The sequence below is a fragment of the Bubalus bubalis genome, chromosome 16, assembly GCF_019923935.1.
Source record: "Bubalus bubalis isolate 160015118507 breed Murrah chromosome 16, NDDB_SH_1, whole genome shotgun sequence".
NCBI lineage: Eukaryota > Metazoa > Chordata > Mammalia > Artiodactyla > Bovidae > Bubalus > Bubalus bubalis.
Window position 1 is genome coordinate 2,373,361 of NC_059172.1, and position 20,484 is coordinate 2,393,844.

Sequence of the window (20,484 nt, forward strand, 5' to 3'; positions counted from 1 at the left end):
ACTGCATCCTACTTTTTTCAAACCAAGGTAGAAACCATGACTTCATCCTAACATATTATTAGAGCTAACACTCATCAGGCTTATGCTTATTGCTTCTCAGGCATTATTTTATTAACTTTAACTATGGCCCCATTCACAGTACATCTTTGTTTTTAATGATGAAAAATGTGAGGCTCAGAAAACTTAAGTTAGGACAGTGTCTCGATAGTAAATGGTAGGGTACTTTTAGAATGCTATTCACCTCATCCCAGATCTTGAGTCCTTACACTCAGCGCATTATTTTCCTTCTGCGCTGTTGTTGCTGGTTGGATATATTTGCTCTTGCAGTCACTCTGCTGCATATGCATATGTCTCTGTTACTCCATTGTAAGTCCCAAATCCAGAGACAGTACATTAGGTCTTTCAGTATTCCTAATAACTAATATTGAGTGTGGCCCAGTGGATTCAGTGAAAAACATAAGTTGAATTAGCTCACTTCAATTCAAATCTCAGTTAATATCATGAGAACTAGAAACTAGTCTATCCAAGCACAAAGCTTGGCTCTGCCAGTTACTATGCATGCAAATCAAATTAAATAACTTTTGGAGCCTAAGTTATCCCATAAAATCAGTGATGGTAATGACTAATGACTATGAACCTCATAGCATAGTTGAGAGGATGAAATTAATATATATACATACAATCTTCAGATTCACAGACTTCCTACTTACAGATTTTCTTATAGTTAAAATTTATTTTAATCCTAAAATAAATATTTGCAGAGCTTTTGTGATCATTTAGGGACATGGGCAGAGTGGTAAAAAATCTGAGTTGCTTGACATTCACATTTCCAGCAGAGGTTGAACAAGGCAATTGCTCCCTTCTTATTTCCATTTCCATGTTGTAATTGTTTTTTATTTTTTAATATTTAATTAAAGGGTAATTGCTTTACAATGTTGCATTGGTTTCTTCTGTACAACAGCACAAATCAGTCATAGTGTAGTGAAATCGCTCAGTTGTGTCTGACTCTTTGTGATCCCATGGACTGTAGCCTACCAGGCTTCTCCATCCATGGGATTCTCCAGGCAAGTGTACTGGAGTGGGTTGCCATTTCCTTCTCCAGGGGATCTTCCCGACCCAGGGATTGAACCCAGGTCTCCTGCATTGTAGGCAGATGCTTTTACCGTCCGAGCCACCAGGGAAGTCTATCAGCCATAAATATATACATATGTCCCCTCCTTTTTGAGCCTCCCTCCCTCCCACCGCCAACCTCACCCCACCTCTTTAGGTGGTATTGAATGCCTTGTGTTACACAGCATCTTTCCCTGGCTGTCTCTCTTACACACACCAATGTCTCTGCTTCAGTGCTCCTCTCTCAGCTCATCCCACCCTCTCCTTTCCCCCATGTCCACAAGTCTGTTCTCCGTGTCTGTGACTCTATTCCTGCCCAGTAATGGTACAGCTCATCTGTACCATTTTTCTAGATTTCATGTATATGTGCTGTTGCTTTTCAGTCACTAAGTTGTGTCTGACTCCTTGCAACCCCATGGACCGCAACATGCCAGGCTTCCCGTCCCTCGCCATTTCCTGGAGTTTGCCCAAGTTCCATTGTCCATTGAATTGGTGGTGCTATCCAACCATCTGATCCTTTGCTGCCCTCTTTTCCTTTTCCCTTCAATTTTTCCGAGCCTCAGGGTCTTTTCCAATGAACTGGCTGTTCGCATCAGGTGGCCAAAGTATTGGAGCTTCAGCGTTAGCATTAGTTCTTCCAGTGAATATTCAGAGTTGATTTCCTTTAGGGTTGCTAGTTTGATTTCCTTGCAGTCCAAGGGACTCTCAAGAATATAAATAGACGGACACGACTGAGCGACTGATCTGATCTGATCTGATCTGATATATATAGTCCATTTTATATATGGACTACAATTTCTTTTTGTTTGTTTGTTTGCCACTTTATTTTTTTTACTGAAGTTGTGTTAGTTTCTGGTGTACAGCAGAGTGATTCAGTTATACATTCTTTTTCATATTATATTCCATTGTGGTTTATTACAGGACTGAATACGGCTCCCTGTGCTACACAGGAGGACCATGTTGTTCATTCATTCTGTGTATAATAGCTTGCATCCGCTAATCCCGAGCTCCCAATCCAGCCCTTCCCCACCCCCGTCCCCCTAGGCAACTGCAACTCTGTCTCAGTGCGTCTGTCTCTGTTTCATGGATAGATTTGTTTCTGTCATATTTAGATTCCACATGTAGATGATACCATACGATATGTCTTTCTCTGTTTTACTTCACGTCATATGATGGTCTCTAGTTCCATCCATTTAGTTGCAAATGGCATTATTTCATTTTTTTTGTGGCTGAGTACTATTCTCTTGTGTGTGTGTGTGTATCTCGTGTGTGTGTGTATCTTGTGTGTGTGTATGTATCTCGTGTATGTGTATCTCGTGTGTGTGTGTGTGTATCTCGTGTGTGTGTATGTATCTCATGTGTGTGTGTGTATCTCGTGTGTGTGTGTATCTCGTGTGTGTGTGTATCTCATGTGTGTTTGTGTGTGTACCTCGTGTGTGTGTGTATCTCATGTGTGTTTGTGTGTGTATCTCGTGTGTGTGTGTATCTCGTGTGTGTGTATATCATGTGTGTGCGTATCTCGTGTGTGTGTATGTATCTCGTGTGTGTGTGTGTGTACCTCGTGTGTGTGTACCTCGTGTGTGTGTGTATCTCATGTGTGTGTATGTATCTCATGTGTGCATGTATCTCGTGTGTGTGTATGTATCTCGTGTGTGTGTGTGTATCTCGTGTGTGCATGTATCTCGTGTGTGTGTATGTATCTTGTATGTGTGTGTATCTCATGTGTGTGTATGTATCTTGTGTGTATGTGTGTATCTCATGTGTGTGTGTATCTCGTGTGTGTGTGTATCTTGTGTATGTGTGTGTATCTCGTGTGTATGTGTGTATCTCGTGTGTGTGTGTATCTCGTGTGTGTGTATCTCGTGTGTGTGTGTATCTCGTGTGTGTGTATCTCGTGTGTGTGTGTATCTCGTGTGTGTGTATCTCATGTGTGTGTATCTCGTGTGTGTGTGTATGTATCTTGTGTGTGTGTATCTCGTGTGTGTGTGTGTATCTCGTGTGTGTGTGCATCTTGTGTGTGTGTGTATCTCATGTGTGTGTGTATCTCGTGTGTGTGTATCTCGTGTGTGTGTATCTCGTGTATGTGTGTATCTCGTGTGTGTGTGTATCTCATGTGTGTGTATCTCACGTGTGTGTGTGTGCTTGTGTCTCACATGTTCTTTATCCACTCAGCTGTCAGTAGACATGTAGGTTGTTCCCGTGTCTGGGCTATTGTCAATGGTACTGCTATGAACGTAGTGAAAGTCACTCAGTCGTGTCCGACCCTTTGTGACCCCATGGGCTGCAACCTGCCAGGCTCCTCTGTCCGTGGACCTCTCCAGGCCGGAACACTGGAGTGGGTAGCCAGTATTCTTCCCCTTCTCCAGGGGATCTCCCCAAGCCAGGGACCGAATCCAGATCTCCTGCACTGCAGACGGACTCTTCACCATCTGAGCTGCCAGGGAAGCCCATGAACACAGGGTGCATGTGTCTTTTTGAACTATACTTTTGCCCTGATATATGCCAGGAGTGGGATTTCTGGATCACATGGCAACTCTAATTTTAGCTTTTTAAGGCACCACCATGCTTTTCTCCATAGTGGCTGCACCAATGTACATTCCCACCAACAGTGTAAGAAGGTTCCGTTTTCGACATCTTCTCTAGCGTTTGTTATTTGTAGACTTTTTAATGACAGCCACTCTGACCAGTGTGAGGCGGTACCTCTTTGTAATTTTGATTTTGTTTGCCACTTTGAATAATCCTCAAACAGGCAAGTAGCAACAAAGTATCTCCCAGAGAATTTCCTGGCGGCCCAGGGGTTAGGACTATAATTTCTTTACCCATCCATCTCTTGATGGACACCTAGGTGCTTCCACGCCATGGTTACTGTACAAGTGTTTTCATGCAGGCTTTGTAGTGTCAGTTTTTCACATTTTTATGCTTCCTGTTGTGTGATTTTTTAATTAGGAAAATTAAATTTTCCTGAATGTAGTGCTAAAAGAAGACTGTGATGTGCCTTAAGGAGAAAATAAGTATATGACATATAATGCCGTTGGCTGTGATATCAATGTTAATGAATCAATAGTATATATTAAATAAGATCTCTTTAAAAAGAAACATACATAAAAAATATTTTGGATTGAATGACTGATGAAAATGTGGCCAGAGTCTTGCAGGAAACTATTTCTGCTGGGAGCAAAGAAGCATTCATGAATTCGCTGCTCACTGTTATTTTATAGAACCTAACTGCTACAGATAATGGGGACCAGCTGTGACATATATATATATATATATATATATATATATATGTATATATGTGTGTGTATATATATATATATATTCCTGAAAGTGAGCACTGTAGAAGGGTAAGCTGTTTCTATTCTCAGTAGATATGATTTGGAAGATGGAATCATTCCAGATATTTGACGACCTTCAATTCAGTTCAGTTCAGTCACTCAGTCGTGTCTGATTCCTTGCAACCCATGGACTTCAGCACTCCAGGCCTCCCTGTCCATCACCAACTCCCAGAGCTTACTCAAACTCATGTCCATTGAGTCAGTGATGCCATCCAACCATCTCATCCCCTGTCATCCCTTTCTCCTCCTGCCCTCAATCTTTCCCAGCATCAGGGTCTTTTCAAATGAGTCAGTTCTTTGCATCTGGTAGCAAAAGTATGAATAGTATGACGACCTTGTCTAAGGTTGTCATAACCCTTTCTTTACCTCAGTTTCTCATATACAAAATTAGTAAATGGGGTGACTGATCCATGAAACCCTTCAATTTCAACTATTAAATTTTTTACTAATTTTCTTATGTGTATGCTTTCGAGCTGGAGAGCAAATTATTGCTGTGATTGGAAGAGTGCACAGAGCATTTATGCATCCAGTTCCACTGTGCCCTGTCCTTTCCATTCCTCTGCTCCTTTACTTCTCATTGTTGCAGGGCATCCTGAGATTCCTAAATGACACCGTGGAGAACAAAACAGAAGTGACTGCATTCATCCTCCTAGGACTTACTGATGCCCAGGACTACAGGTCCCACTCTTCATGATGTTTACCCTCACTTACCTTATCACTCTAGTTGTAAATCTGGGGATGATCATGTTGATTCTATTGGACCTCACCTTCACACTCTTATGTACTTTTTCCTGAGTAATCTCTCTCTGGTGGACTTTGGTTACTCCTCAGCAGTCACACCCAATATAACAGCAGGATTCCTTACAGGAAATAAGGTCATTTCTTACAATGCATGTGCTGCTCAGGTGTTCTTTTCTATGGTCTTTGGCACTGGGGAAAGTTACCTCTTGGCATCAATGGCTTATGACCACTATGCAGCAGTGTGCAAACCCCTGCATTATGCCACCTCCATGACAAAAAATAGGTGTGTTTGTCTTGTCATAGGCTCTGACGCATGTGGTGTTCTGAATGCCTCTGTAAATGTTGGAGATAACTTCAGTCTCTCTTTCTACAGGTCCAATGTGGTCCATCACTTCTTCTGTGATGTTCCAGCACTCATGATCCTTTCCTGCTCTGATAAGCACATCCGTGAGTTAGTTCTTGTTTGTGTTAATACCTTCCATGTGGGTTTTACTCTCATAATTGTCTTTATTTCCTACCTGCTCATATTTATCACCATTCTGAAGATGCACTCAGCTGAGGGACATCAGAAGGCTTTGTCCACCTGTGCTTCTCACCTCACTGCTATCTCCATTTTTTATGGGACAGTCATATTCATGTACTTACAGCCCTCCTCCAGTCATGCCATGGATACAGATAAAATGGCCTTTGTGTTATATGCTATGGTCCTCCCTATGCTAAACCCTGTGGTCTATAACCTGAGGAACAGGGAGGTCAAAAGTGCATTCAAGAAGGTTGTTGAGAAATCAAAATTGTCTCTAGGATTAGCTCTTTAATGATGTAGGATCCAGAAAAGTTAGCATCATCTCTAAGGTATCCTTTGCTCAGTGACTCACATGTTAAGGCCCATACTGCACTTATCTTCCTGAGGAGATATGCCCCCATCATATGATGTTAGATTCCTAGTGGAAACCTATTATTATCATGCTGATGCAAAGGTACATGCAAAAACAGGGGCATACACAAGCCTAGGGTTAGAACTGCGTTCCTGCGGCTCATGTATGCACATACAGACTGGAGCAGGAAATTTGTTAAATAAATAAATCACAGATGGCTAGTTTTTGAAAAAGAAAAGACTTTTAAATGATCGATTGGGGTACCATATGATCCAATAATTCCACTCCTGAGAATATATCAGGACAAAACTATAATTCAAAACCAGACATGCACCCTTATGTCCATGTCAGCACTATCTGCAATAGCTAAGATGTGGAAATAACCTCCATTTCCACTCACAGATGAGTGGACAAAGAATATGTGGTACATGTATACGATGGAATACTACTCAGCTATAAAAACAAGAATGGTATTTGTACCAATAGGGAGGGACCTGGAGATTATCATATCAGATAAAGTAAGTCAGAATGACAAACACCTGTGATATCACTTGATACAAATGAACTTATCTACAAAACAAACTGTCTTGCAAGACACAAAGAACAGACTGGTGGTTGCCAAGGGGAAGGGAGATGAAGGAGAGCTGGATCGGGAGTTTGGGATGAACCGATGAAAACTATCACATACGAAATGGATAAACAGCAAGGCCCTACTGTATAGCACGCTGTTTCCATTTTCCCCATCTATTTGCCATGGAGTGATGGGGCCAGATGCCACGATCTTAGTGTTTTGAATGCTGAGTTTTAAGCCAGCTTTTTCACTCTCCTCTTTCTCTTTCATCAAGAGTCTCTTTAGTTCCTCTGCACTTTCTGCCATAAGGGTGGTGTCATCTGCATATCTGAGGTTATTGATATTTCTCCTAGCAATCTTGATCCCAACCTGTGCTCCATCCAGCCCAGCATTTCACATGATGTACTCTGCATAGAAGTTAAATAAGCAGGGTGACAATATACAGCCTTAACATACTCCTTTCCCAATTTGGAATGAGTCCATTGCTCCATGTCCGGTTCTAACTGTTGCTTCTTGACCTGCACACAGATTTCTCAGGAGACAGGTAAGGTGGTCTGGTATTCCCATCTGTTTTAGAATGTTCCACAGTTTGTTGTGATCCACACAGTCAAAATGGAAATGAGTTTGGGTAAACTCCAGGAGTTGGTGGTGGACAGGGAGGCCTGGTGTGCTGCGGTTCATGGGGTCACAAAGAGTCGGACACGACTGACCAACTGAACTGAACTGAGCACAGTCAAAGGCTTTTGCGTAGTCAGTGAAGTAGAAGTAGATGTTTTTCTGGAGTTCTCTTGCTTTTTCTATGATCCAACGAATGTTGGCAGTTTGATCTTTGGCTCCTCTGCCTTTTCTAAATCCATCTTGTACTTATGTATATATTCAAACTAAAACATAAATTCCATATGAGAAATAGGTTCATCTGCTTTGTTCGTATCTCCTCGGTAAAAGTGAGTGAAAGCATTGGTTGCTCAGTCATGTCCAACTCTTTGTAGCCCTCCAGACTCCTCTGTCCACGGAATTTTCCAGGCAAGAATACTGGAGTTGATAGCCATTCCCTTCTGCATGGGATCTTCCTTACCCAGGAATCAAATCTGGGTCTCTTGCATTGCAGGCAGATTCTTTCTCATCTGAGTCACCAGGGAAGCCCCTAGTCCTTGGTACCTAAATCAATTTCTGGATCATAGGAGAGTTAAATAAATATTTTTAAATGAATGAATGTGTGAATGAATGGATGGATGAAGCTTTTATTTCAGCTTCACCTATCAGGATGAGTATATTAAATATTTGAATCAGGATATTTATAATTCATTCATAAAATAAATCTATGTAAAATAAGCATTTCAAGAGGCATGACTGGTGTTTTGTTTGACTGAAATATTTTCTACATTGTCACTCAGTGCTTTTGATTCCCACTGACAGACACAATGATTATCTGGAAACTTTGTCATCATTCCTTAGAAATGATATCTCATCGACAACACATCAAATAGATTCTATCTAGTGAGTCATAAAAGACAAAGAGCTGACTTATTTGAAAAGACCCTGATGCTGGGAGAGATTGAGGGTGGGAGGAGAGGGGGACAACAGAGGATGAGATGGTTGGATGGCATCACCAACTCAATGGACATGAGTTTGAGCAAACTTTGGGAGTTGGTGATGGACAGGGAGGCCTGGAGTGCTGCAGTCCATGGGGTCGCAAAGAGTCGGACACGACTGAGTGACTGAACTGAACTGAACTGAAAAGACAAAACGTATCAAACTATTTTAATGCTTAATATGTGAGTTGGTTATGGTAATGCAGTTCATTCCAGTGATTCTAAGCCTCCATAGATAATGTAAACATAATAGTACTTATCAATAGTAAACATAACCTATATTAAATATCGGAGTAGAATAATATTTATGTGTTTTATTTTGATCCTTGGGGAGCTCAATTCTGTAATAAAGACGCCCATAGGAACTTGCACTGATATTCCTTTCTCTGCGTCTACATACTTGGAGGCTTCCGTCCTCCCAGTATTTGCAAGACTGAGTTTGGATGTACTGAGATGGACAGCAGTGTGGACGGATGTTGTAATCCTAATATATCCTCTTCTGGCTCTAAGTTTATGATGATAGTGATGTGTCTTCTACTGGGGCCATTTAAAAGCTACTTTTTAAACTTTTAATATTTTATTTTTAATCATAGGGTGATTATAATATTGTGATGTTTTTTCGTACAGCACCGTGAAATGGCCGTAGGTGTACACATGCCCCCTCCCTCTTGTACTTCTCTCCCACTCCTCCCCCTCCCAGCCCTCTAGGCTGTCACAGACCACCAGCAACGTCCCGCTGGCTGTCTGTTTTACATGTGACATTGTGTGTGTGCCAGTGCCATCCTCTCAAATCGTCCCACCCTCTCCTTCCCCCACTGTGCCCCAGAGTCTGCTCTTTGTGTCTGTGTCTCCTCTGCTGCTCTGCATGCAGGATCATCGGTACCATCTTTCTAGATTCCATATGTATGTGTTAATATACAGTGCTTGTCTTTCTGACTCACTTCACTCCGTATAATAGGCTCTAGGTTCATCCATCTCATTAGAACTGACTCAAATGTGCTCCTTTTTATAGCTTAGCAATACTCCAGTGTGTATATGTACCACAACTTCCTTACCGTTTATCTGTCAATGGACATCTAGGTTGCTTCCATGTGCTAGTTACTGTAAATAATAAATGCTTTTAGAATATGTTTTAGATTTACAGAATAGGAGCAAAGATCATGTGAGCCACAAAACAAAGAACTTGGATTACTGTTCTACTGAGCTTCTGTAGAACAACTAACTGAACAATATACAAGCAAGAAAAATCTCTGTGGTTAAGCCACTGTAATTTTGGACTTTGCTTGTATAACAGCAAAAAATAGTATTATTTATACCAACTAACATAAAGAAATTCCCCAAAGACATTCTGGATGCTGCTTGCAAGAAGTGGAAGGACACTGTGGCAAGAAACACTATGAAGTGTCTACAGCACAATTTAATTTCACTAATATCTGTCGATTCTCAATCAGCTTCTAAAACACAACCAGGAGACAAAAAAACCCCACAAGTTTTTGGGGAAAAAAGACCATTCTAACCACATTTTCTTATCTAAGGAAATTTACCAAAGTCTTCTGAGCTTCTTGCACGTGCGTTTATTCATGGTTTTGTGTATCCAGTGTTTTACTGATATGCTTGTGTTGTTATGTGGTAGAGAAAATAAGAGCATGTGAATAAATCAAATATAATTAATAAAGTTTATTACAAGCAGGGCACCAAATATTCAAAGACCCCTGTGGACATCCTCATTCAGATATTACTTAGTTGGCCATTTTATCTTTTCTTGATGATAGACTTTTGAAGGAGAAATGGTAATAGTATCTCAGTAATTTAAGAGTAGTGTGGGCCCTAAAATGTGGATAATTTCATGGTTAAAGACAGGAGAGGAATGAAACTAGGTTATTTGGAATATTACAGCTTTAAAAGGTAAAGCCTAGAGACAAGTTTGCTTTTTCCACTGCCTTCTTGAAAGCACTTTTAACCTCCTTGTTTCTTAAACTATAGACCAGGGGGTTCAGCATGGGGATGACCATCGTATAGAACACAGATGCAATTTTGTCTGTGTCCATGGAATGACTGGAGCTGGGCTGGGAGTACATAAAGATGGCAGTCCCGTAGAAGATGGAGACTGTGGTGAGGTGAGAAGCACAGGTGGATAAAGCCTTCTGATATCCCTCAGCCGAGAGCATCTTCAGGATGGTGACAAATATGAACAGGTAGGAAATCAAGATAACCAAGAGGGCAAAAAAGATATTGAAGCTTGCCACAAAGACGAGAACTAGCTCACTAACATGTCTATCAGAGCAAGAGAGCCACGACTGCTGGAATGTCACAGAAAAAGTGATGGACTAGATTGGACCTACAGAAAGAGAGACTGAATGTGTCCCTGATGTGAATAGAGGCATTCAGAAAGCTGTAGATGTAGGAACCTGCGGCCAGACCAGCACGCACACGGGTTGTCATGGCAGTCCTGTAGTGCAGGGGTTTGCACACGGCTGCATAGCAATCATAAGCCATTGAGGCCAAGAGGCAATTTTCCACGGTGGCCAGGGCCACGAAAAAGAACATCTGAGCAGCACATGCATTGTAGGAGATGACCTGGTCTCCCATAAGCAGCTCAGCCATGGCCTTGGGAGTGACAGCTGTAGAATAACAGAAGTCCACTAAAGGCAGATCACTAAGGAAAAAGCACATGCGAATGTGAAGACGAGAGTCCACAAGAATCAGAACAACCATCCCCAGGCTTCAACCACGCTGAAGAGGTAGATGAGAGCAAACACGATGAGCAGGGGGCCTGCAGTCCGGGGCACTGGCGAGTCCCGGCAGGACGAACTCAGCCACTCCTTATTGTTCTCCATAGCTGTGGTTTGGGAATCACAAGACGCCCTGGAGCAATAAGAAATAAAGGAACAGAGAAATTGAATGGAGAGAAGCTGAAACAGATCGGTAACTAGATGATTGGTAGATAGGTAGATGTGCATTATTGCATTATGGCAGTAATTATAGCCTCAATATTATTCATATAAAATATGGCTTTGGCAACAAGTTTTGATGCATATCAATAAATTATAGAGTTATACATTGTTGAAACTGAAGGATCTTTATGGTTCATCTCCTACTGTCTAAATTTTATAAACTTGTAAACTGAAATGTGAAAATATAAAGTCTTGCTCAAGATGGCATGTCTAGAGTGAATACATGTCATTTCAGTTCCCTGAGCCTCGCAAATGCTTACATTTCTATGCTGCTGTTGTGTCTGGAGCTGCCCTGTACACTTCACCTGGGTATCAATTTGCTTTTCTCAATAAGCTCATAAGAGTGACTAGTTGTTACCCTCTTTTAACTTTTGAAGTATAGGGGTTGAGTAATGTATTTAAATTCACAAAATTATTACTGTCAAAGTCAAGTTTTGTACCCAGGAAGAGTTGTTCTTGGCCCACTGGTCTGAGACTTTGGGATTAACAGATGGAAATTATGGTATACAGGATAGATAAACAATAAAGTCTACTGTAAAACACGGAGAACTGTATTCCACAGCTTGTGGTAAACCATGGTAGAAAAGAACATGAAAAAGAATGTGTATGTATAACTGAGTCACTTTACTGTACCACAGAAGTGAAACACAACAGTGTAAATCAACTGTACTTCAATAAAATTTTTTAAAAGAAATAAATTAAACTCGCCTGCAATAAATAAATAAATAAAATTGAGTTTTACTCAATTTACAATTACTCATTGTCTCCATTGGCCCAAACTCAGTGTTTGGGTTTCTCCATTAAGTAGCTGAGACACGTATGTGCAATAGATACAGCGGAATAACTAGAGCACTTGCCAGCAGAGGCAATTCTGAGGGGAAGACATAGCATTGGGTATGAAGCTTGGGTTCTGGGAAGAGATGCATGTAAGTTGTACCATTTGCTACCCAAGAGTCTTTGGTTGTAACCTAACTACTTGATCCTGGTTTTCTCCATGTACAGAAGAATAATACCTCAAGGTAGTATTATGAGAATTAGATGAAATAATGTATCAAAAAAAACCAAACAAGTCAAATGCTGAGTGCCTAGCATCTCCTGATAATCATTAGTTGTGACTTTATCATTAGGATGGAATGATAGGCTACATGTTTGAGAAAGGCAGGTGAAATCAGGGATTCAGGTGTGGATGAGTTTTGAAGTCTTGCAGCCTCTCTCTTCAACTTCCTTTATCTCACACTCTGTCCACCAATACTTTTGTGTCTTCCAATGTCTCCCAGTCTATCGGGTCTCTGCTACCATCAATGGCTGTTCCAGCCACTCCACATGAACCATTCGTTTGTCTATTTTCTTTCTTAAAGCCTTTATTTTAGCATGAGTTGAGTCTCTTTAAGCTCGTTCTTTCTCATTACCCGCGTCTCATCTCAGAGGCTCGCTACAGAGAACATGCATGTGCGCGTCTCATCTCATAGGCTCGCTACAGAGAGAATGTATGTGCTGTGTCTATGTGCATGTGCACTCAGTCATGTCCAGCTCTTTGTGACCCCATGGACTCCCCACCACGCTCCTCTGTCCTTGGGATTTTTCACGCAAGAATACTGGAGTGGGTTGCCATTTCCTTCTCCAGGGAATCTTCCCCATCCAGGGATCATACCCACTTCTCTTACATCTCCTGCATTGGCAGGTGGGTTCTTTACCAGCTGAGCCACTGGGGAAGCCCCCATTAAGAGCATATGCATCTATGTTTATGCGTATGTATACACATATAGTTGCTCATGTGTTAATATGTATATACACATGTATACAAATAATACACACACTCATTCCTCTGAGTGAGTGAGTGAGTGAAAGTTGTTCAGTTGTGTCCAACTGTTTGCAACCACATGGACTATAGCTTGCCAAGCTCTTCTGTCCGTAGAATTCTCCAGGCAAGAGTACTGGAGTGGGTAGCCTTTCCCTTCCCCAGGGAATCTTCCCAACCCAGGGAAATTCTTTACTGTCTGAGCCACCAGGGAATCCCACCTTTTCTTTTAATCCTCAGTGATGCTGTAAGGTGGACCATGTTATTATACCCATTTTACCAGTAAGAACACTGAGGACTTGAGCAGCTATGTAAAGCTGCACAATTACAGTTAGTATGAAAAAGATTCAGGATTCAAGATTCAAACCCAGCCATGACCAAATCAGAAGCCTGTGTTTTCTGCCACCTCACTAGCTGCATTTGCAAATGTGCGAGTAATCACAAGGATGGGATTATGGGGGAAGATTACAATAGAGTAGAGATCTCGCTAACTTGATCAGAACACTTCTGTGGTTTGAAGAAGCGTTATTTCAATCTCTTGTGGTTTTCTTTCTTGCCTCCAATGAGAGGACATAGGATAGTAACTAACATGAGATTAAGACTTGGTAACAGGACCATTTATAATTAATTTTTTTTTTTTGCTATTCTTTTATAGGAGAACAACATGACTTTATTCCGTACATATCTCTAAACTCCCGTTAATGGAAATTTTGACATTCAAACTTCAGCCTCAACTCATCGTTTTAGAAAAAAAATGTTGAAGCCATCTCTTTCTGTGCTCAGATACTTCATAGTAGATATAGCTGCCCCATAGATTTTACATGAATTATACTTCTCACTAAAAATGTATATGAAACATAGAAGCTTACCTTGCTGCTGGAAAAGAAGAGAGCCAATCTGAAGAGTGATAATGAAATCAGATATTTAGTCATGGAATAAAGCGCACATCCCTTATAGCTCAGTTGGTAAAGAATCCGCCTGTGATGCAGGACACCTGGGTTCAGTTCCTGGGTCCAGAAGATCCGCTGGAGAAGGAAATAGCAACCCCCTCCAGTATTCTTGCCTGGAAAAATCCCATGGACAGAGAGCCTGGCGGGCTACAGTTCATAGGTTTGCAAGAGTTGGACACGACTTAGTGACTAAACCACCACTGTTAGAGATGTTCTTTATCAGATACTGGTCCAAAGATTCCAAGACCTCGAAGACAAGTAAAGATGGAGGAAGGAACCCAACATGGAGTTAGAAACCTGGATAAAAGTCCCGAATTCACCACTAATTCTGACTATGCTCTTGGAGAAGTCATTTTTCTTCTCCTTGTTTGAAAAACAATTAATAATATTACCTCTTTTCATATATTTTGTACAGACTTGTGCTTGTAACTAGCAGATGAGGGCAGCTCCATAAAACACCTTACTGAGAGGTTATCACTTTAAAGCTGATCAATATAATTTTACTCTGAGACGTTTTCTCTGGCCACTATAGCAAATCCTTAGGTTCGAGGTCAGACAGGGATGCCTGTGTTTGCTAAATGATGGCCAAGGGGCTCAGCACACACAGTCAGTGATGTCATGTAGATTTATGTTGGGAATTCAGAAGCTGGCTCATGGGAGTCAGAAGGGAGCCATAGAAACACAGAATTCTCTGGGGCTTTCCCCCATGAGAGCATCTGTAGCTCTTATCCCATGTTCTTAGGGAAGACAGAATTAAATAGCTTGTGGGATTCTGCTGGATATATTGAGAGTGTACACGTGTTTTCATATTCACTGCTTGTTCTTCATTTTTTTTTCCATTTTGCACTCAAAGTATAATTTACAAGCCATCAACACCCACAGCTTTCAGTGTATTATTCCAAGAGTTTGGTTAAGTTTTATCTGGTCAGGTACCACTGCCACAAATACAATACAGAAGACTTCTATCGCCTTAACAAAACCCTGAGCTTTTTAATGCCAAGAGCAGACTATCAATGTCCTAAGCTCAAGCAGTCAAGTAGAAAGTGAATTCAACTTGCTACCATTTTGTTTCATTCAGGCCCACAATGGATTGGATGGTCATCACTCACATCAGAGAGGGTCATCTGCTTCACTCATTTCACTGATTTAAACGCTGATCTCGTCTATAAACACCCACACAGTCACACGCAAAACCAGTGGTTAATAACATATCGGGCATTCCCTGACCTACTGTAGTTGATACATATAATTAGCCATCACAGAAGGACTAGTTATTTTCATTTTGCTGTCTTGTAGCCATTTCCCCCCTCTTTTATTCTCTTGATACCTTGCTTTGTGTGTCGCTGACTTTTTGTAGTGATAGACTGATTCCTTCCTCATTTTCTGTGGTGCATCTTCTGCTGGTACTGTCTTTGGGATTACCTTGGGGCTTACACAAAACATCTCATAGTTACAACCGTCTTTTTGACTGGTAACAATTTAACTTCCATCACTTACAAAACTCTGCTCCTATATACCTCTCTCTTTTCATTACTCATATCACAAATTGTATCTTTTCATATTTGGTATCTGGTAATACAAAATTACAGTTACAGTTATTTTTATCTGTTTACCTTTTATATTCTATGCTAGAATTCAAAGTGATTTACATACTTCAAGCCTGTTTTTAATTTTGATTGTGTTGGTGGTTACATGATCACTCACATTTGTCCAAACTCTCAGAACTGTACACTAAAATAAGAAGTTGCAAATAAATTACACTTAAACTGAAAAAAAGAAAGAAATGACAAGAAAATAATGTAAATATATCTGCGTGCTCCTGGCTCAGGAAGCCAAGCTCGTCCTCGAGGCAGTTTAATTGCTTCTTTCTAGAGTAAGTGGAATGAGCGCCTTTGGCTATCTCATGGGGGCTTGTCCTGAGACAAGCTCCAGGTCCGTAACATTCCCTCCTGGCTCCCATTAATTAGCTTCTAAAATCCCAAAACAGTTCTCCTTGACATCATTTTAGAAGGAACAGACTACATACGGAACCTCTCTGGCCATTTATTTACTCATCTGAATGTGAATAGTTGCTAGTACACATAAAGGCCTTCCTCAAAACAGGATTTTCTGTGAGTCTGCAACCACTGACAGGGGAAACCCCAAGATAAACATCATATGGAATGTAGTCAAAATGACAGCAATGTACTGAGCCATACTATAGACCTTCTGTCCTTAGCTCTTCGTGGCCACAAGTCCCTGAATTATGCTGATGTGTCAATCATATTATATCTATTTCACAAAAGTTTGGTCTAAGGTAAGTGACAATTATAAGGACACCCTTTGATTAACATCACAGAGAGAGCCTCTTCCACAGAATTTTTAAATTCTACCCTTGAGGAGCTTTAGATCAGACTGAAAATTCAGGATTTGCAGCTTCTTTTCAAAAGACAGGTAAGCTTCTATATTCCATCCACATTTTGAGCAAGTGTAATACATGTAAATGGCACCCCACTGCAGTACTCTTGCCTGGAAAATCCCATGGATGGAGGAGCCTGGTGGGCTGCAGTCCATGGGGTCGCTAAGAGTCAGACACGACTGAGCGACTTCACTTTCACTTTTCACTTTCATGCATTGGAGGAGGAAATGGCAACCCACTCAAGTGTTCTTGCCTGGAGAATCCCAGGGACGGGGAAGCCTGGTGGGCTGCCGTCTACGGGGTTGCAGAGTCAGACACGACTGAAGTGACTTAGCAGCAGTAGCAGCAATACATGTAAAAAGCAGTCGTGAAGTTGATACTATGAGCTCTTTGAGCTCAAATTGGAATGTCATAAACATTTTCCTGAAAAAATTGGGATAGAGTCAAATTACAAAATAATTCCACTAGTTGGAAGTTCAGTTATGCTCATAAAGCTCTAGGTTATGTTCCTAAAGACGATGGACAAAAACAGCAGGTGATGCTCTGACTGACTAGGTGGTAATTTCATTGTTTTCTATCTTCTCATGTCATTGTGGTAGAAGCTTACAGTGTTTGAATTAACAGTTGTTTAGATTCCAGAAGAGTCCTCATGTGGTTTTTTTAGATCTTTATGCCATTTACTATTCTTTACCTCACAATCTCACCCTTTTCAGGACATCTAGAAAAGTTGACAGAGCAGTCATTCAGAAGTATAGGCTGCAAAATGAATCATATATTCATTTAAATATTAAATTTATGTTGTGTTATATAGGTAGTTTCGGAGGTGGCAATGGCACCCCACTCCAGTACTCTTGCCTGGAAAATCCCATGGACGGAGGAGCCTGGTAGGCTGCAGTCCATGGGGTCTCTAGGAGTCGGGCATGACTGAGCGACTTCACTTTCACTTTTCACTTTCATGCATCGGAGAAGGAAGTGGCAACCCACTCCAGTGTTCTTGCCTGGAGAATCCCAGGGACGGAGGAGCCTGGTGGGCTGCTGTCTATGGGGTCGAACAGAGTCGGACACGACTGAAGTGACTTAGCAGCATATAGGTAATTTAGGAAATAACTTCTCAAATTCTCATTTTTAGTATGTCTAAAACATTCATAATAGAGTTAACATTTACTGTGAAGATTGAGACATCAGTTCAGTCGCTCAGTTGTGTCAGACTCATTGCGACCCCATGAATCGCAGCACGCCAGCCTCCGTGTCCATCACCAACTCCCGGAGTTCACTCAGACCCAAGTCCATCGAGTCAGTGATGCCATCCAGCCATCTCATCCTCTGTCGTCTCCTTCTCCTCCTGCCCCCAATCCCTCCCAGCATCAAAGTCTTTTCCAATGAGTCAGCTCTTCACATGAGGTGGCCAAAGTACTGGAGTTTCAGCTTTAGCATCATTCCTTCCAAAGAAATCCCAGGGCTGATCTCCTTCAGAATGGACTGGTTGGATCTCCTTGCAGTCCAAGGGACTCTCAAGAGTCTTCTCCAACACCACAGTTCAAAAGCATCAATTCTTCGGCGCTCAGCCTTCTTCACAGTCCAACTCTCACATCCATACATGACCACTGGAAAAACCATAGCCTTGACTAGACGGACCTTTGTTGGCAAAGTAATGTCTCTGCTTTTGAATATGCTATCTAGGTTGGTCATAACTTTCTTTCCAAGGAGTAAGCGTCTTTTAATTTATCTAAATATATAATTCTCTTATTAGAGATTTTAGGACTCAGTGCATGCTATAAATTGTTATAGGTTATTTTACCATGTTTTTCAGAAATTTGTAAGCACAAACCCTTTAAAGACTAGGAATGGTAATTTAAATAGCAGCATGGACAGAGAAAGATTTTAGAGACAAGTGCTGCCAGAGAATGAACATGCTTCCAATACTCCAAATCTAAATTAAAAAGTAAAAACATGGAACTTGCCCCAGAACAGAGGTGCAGACTAGAATTAAACTCCTGGTCCATCATTTATCAGTCTTATATTTCTGTGACCCAGCTAATGAATGAGAGTGAAGTGAGTAAAAATGAGTTTGAGAGAAGAAAACTCTTTCAAATATGGATCAGAAGGAAAATTAAACAATCAAGATAGGCTGAACATCCCTGAATTTTCATATAAAATGTCTGTGGTTGTTAAGTCACTAAGTCATGTTGAAATATTTTGCAACCCCTTGGACTCTTCTGTCCATGGGATTTTCCAGCCAACAATGCTGGAGTGGGTTGCCACTGCTTACTCCAAGGGATCTTCCCCACCCAGGGATCGAACCAGCACTTTCTGCATTGACAGGTGGATTCTTTACCAATGCACCACCAGGGAAGCCCTAAAATGTCTGGGATAGAGTAAGAAATCCTGGAGGGCACAGGAAAGATTAAATGAACTCATGTGTAAGGAAAGGCATATTGAGAAATAAGTTACCCAGACTTCAAACTCACCCATATTTTGAGACCCTGAAAATCACCATCCACCTTTCCTAAACCAAGATAGAGATCATCATTTCATGGTAACGATAACATAACAATTTATCAGGATTTGCTATGTTATCATCTTCCTGCCATATGGGAGACCTGTGTTCGATCCCTGGGTTGGGAAGATCCCCTGGAGAAGGGAACAGCTCAGTTCAGTTCAGTTCAGTTGCTCAGTCCTATCTGACTCTTTGCAACCCCATGGACTGCAGCACAAAAATCCTCCCTGTCCATCATCAGCTCCCGGAGCTTACTCAAACTCATGTCCATCAAGTCAGTGATGCCATCCAACCATCACATCCTCTGTCATCCCCTTCTCCTTCTGCCTTCAATTTTTCCCAGCATCAGGATCTTTTCCCATGAGTGAGTTTTTTGCATTAGGTGGCCAAAGTATTGGAGTTTCACCTTCAGCATCATCCCTTGCAATGAATATTCAGGACTGATTTTCTCCAGGATTGACTCACTGGATCTCCTTGTAGTCCAGGGGACTCTCAAGAGTCTTCTCCAACACGACAGTTCAAAAGCATCAGTTCTTCAGTGCTCAGCTTTCTTTATAGTCCAACTCTCACATCCATACGTGACTACTGGAAAAACCATAGCTTTGACTAGACAGACCTTTGTTGGCAAAGTAATGCCTCTGCTTTTTAATATGCTGTCTAGGTTGGTCATAGCTTTTCTTCCAAGGAGCAAGCATCTTTTAATTGCATGGCTGCAGTCACCATCTGCAGTAATTTTGGAGCCCCCCAAAATAAAGTATTCAATTATTTCCCCATTTATTTGCCATGAGTGATGGGACCAGATGCTTCAAGCCAAATTTTTCACTCTTTTCTTTCACTTTCATCAAGAGGCTCTTTAGTTCTTCTTCACTTTCTGCCATAAGTGTGGTGTCATCTGCATATTTGAGGTTATTGATATTTCTCCCGGCAATCTTGATTTCAGCTTCTGCTTCATCCAGCCCAGCATTTCGCCTAACATATAAGTTAAATAAGCAGGGTGACAACACACAGCTTTGATGTACCCCTCTCCCAATTTGGAACCAGTAAGTTGTTCCATGTCCAGTTCTAACTGTTTCTTCCTGACCTGCATACAGGTTTCTCAAGAGGCAGGTCAGGTGGTCTGGTATTCCCATCTCTTTCAGAATTTTCCACAGTTTGTTGTGATCCACACAGTCAAAGACTTTGGCATAGTCCGTGAAGCATAAGTAGATGTTTTTCTGGAACTCTTTTGCTTTTTCCATGATCCAGCGAATGTTGGCAATTTGATCTCTGGTTCCTCTGTCTTTTCTAATACAGTTTGAACATCTGGAAGTTCATGGTTCACATACTGTTGAAGCCTGGCTTGGAGAATTTTGAGCATTACTTTACTAGCATGTGAGATGAGTGCAACTGTGCAGTAGCTTGAATATTCTTTGGCATTGCCTTTCTTGGGATTGGATTGAAAACTGACCTTTTCCAGTCCTGTGGCCACTGCTGAGTTTTCCCAATTTGCTGGCATATTGAGTGCAGCACTTTCACAGCATCATCTTTTAGGATTTTAAATAGCTCAACTAGAATTCCATCACTTCCACTAGCTTTGTTCATAGTGATGCTTCCTAAGGCCCACTTGACTTCACAGTCCAGGATGTCTGGCTCTAGATGAGTGATCACACCATCATGGTTATCT

The 20,484-nt window shown here is 41.3% G+C and overlaps 2 pseudogenes; one reads left to right on the top strand and one right to left on the bottom strand.

Moving 5' to 3' along the window:
• The first annotated feature begins 4,965 nt into the window (after positions 1 to 4,965).
• Positions 4,966 to 6,001, top strand: LOC112577639 (annotated as a pseudogene).
• Positions 6,002 to 10,122: 4,121 nt separating this feature from the next.
• On the bottom strand, positions 10,123 to 18,796 carry LOC102406894 (annotated as a pseudogene).
• Positions 18,797 to 20,484: the final 1,688 nt, after the last annotated feature.